The 1,675-nt window shown below is 46.3% G+C and overlaps 1 pseudogene; it reads right to left on the bottom strand.

Moving 5' to 3' along the window:
• Nucleotides 1-636: 636 nt before the first annotated feature.
• On the bottom strand, nt 637-1,575 carry LOC105504972 (annotated as a pseudogene).
• Between the last annotated feature and the right edge of the window lie 100 nt (nt 1,576-1,675).

The following is a 1,675-nucleotide window of genomic DNA, read 5'->3' as shown; positions in this document are numbered from 1 at the left end:
TTATAAATAAACAAAGGCTTTCAAGAAAAAAAAAAAAAAAATTAAATAAATAAATAAATAAATAAATAAAGGTGGAAAACCATCAGTCCGTGTATGTTTCTCTTTGAAGTGCCATTTTGGATCAAATTTACCTGTGTCCATCTTCAAGAAACCCAAAGCTTAGTCCCCAATGGAGCAAAGATTTGTTCTATGATCTTAGCAAGTTACCCGAGCTCTTGCTGTCAAACTTTCGATCATTTCTAAGATTCCTTCCAGCTCGAAAAATCTCTTTCCACTCAGAAGGTCCAATCTTGTCAGTTTTCTCTCCTGCCTTTCCTCTGAGAGATGACAAACCTAGAGATGAGAGCTGTAGGTGGCAGGAGAGGCTTAGCTCTCACCCCAGTGTAAGATTCTTGGGCACAATCACTTCTCTGCCTCTGTCAATCTGTCTGTGAAATGGGCCAGTTTTAATAAGTGTGATATCCTTCTCTGGGTGGGCACAGTGCATTGCGTATAGGGAATGTCATCAGTATTGACCAATTGCCTCTGTTCTTACTCCTGTCCTGGTCCAACCTTTTTTTTTTTTTTTTTAAGAAGTTAAGCCTTTATTTCCTTGTTTTGCAAATAAAGCTGGCTGAGTTGGTTGCTTTTTGATGATTAGTCAAAGAGACCAAATCCCACATCCTCATCCAGCTCCTCCAACTCTGCCTTGGCTTCAACCTCAGTGGGGCACAGCAGCAGGAGCAGCTGTGGTGGCGGCAGCCACAGAGGCAATAGCCACAAAAGCAGATGGATCAGCCAAGAAGGCCTTGACCTTTCCAGCAAGTAGGAAGGTGTAATCAGTCTCCACAGACAGAGCCAGGACTCGTTTGTACCCACTGATGATAGAATGGGGCACTGATGCAACAGGTGGGTAGCCAATCTGCAGACAGACACTGGCAACATCACGGACACCCTCCAGGAAGCAAGAATGCAGTTTCCTCTGTGATGTCAAGCACTTCAGGGTTGTAGATGCTGCCATTGTCAGACACCTGCTGGTTGACCAGCCCAAAGGAGAAGGGAGAGATGTTCGGCGTGTTCAGCAGCGTGGTTCCCACTTTGTCTCCAGTCTTGATCAGCTGCACATCATTCAGGATTTCAATGGTGCCCCTTGGAGATTTTAGTGGTGATTCCTAAAGCCTGGAAAAAAGGAGGTCTTCTCGGGCCCCAGACCAGTGTTCTGGGCTGGCACAGTGACTTCACATGGGGCAACGGAACAAGCACAGGTGGCAGCTGGCACCTTACTAGCCAGCAACATATCCCTGATTTCAGTGAGGTCCTCCTTGGTAAACGCAAAGCCCACATTCCCCCAGATATGAGGCAACAGTTTTTCCAGAGCTGGGTCATTTTCCAGGTGCCCTCAGATGGCCGTGCGCATCAGGGTGTTCTTGTCCATCAGCACCATGGCCTTCTCTCGGAGGGACATGAGGATCTGCTGCATCTGCGTGGAGCCCACATTGCTGTTCCCACGATGAAACATTTCGGATAATCATCCAAAAGCTGGATGATCTTAAAGAAGTAGTTGGACTTCCAGGTTGCCCTGTCTTCCCTGGGCATCACGGCAGTGCATCAAGGATTGCCACGCAGGGTTTAAAGACAAGATCATTTTCACAAGGACGCAAAGGGAGAGCTTTAAAAAAAAAAAAAAAAAAAAAAA

The sequence above is a fragment of the Colobus angolensis genome, unplaced genomic scaffold (assembly GCF_000951035.1).
Source record: "Colobus angolensis palliatus isolate OR3802 unplaced genomic scaffold, Cang.pa_1.0 Scaffold97, whole genome shotgun sequence".
NCBI classification, from domain to species: Eukaryota; Metazoa; Chordata; class Mammalia; order Primates; family Cercopithecidae; genus Colobus; species Colobus angolensis.
Note: the sequence above shows the minus strand (reverse complement) of the source record. Positions and strands in the feature narration are given on the sequence as shown.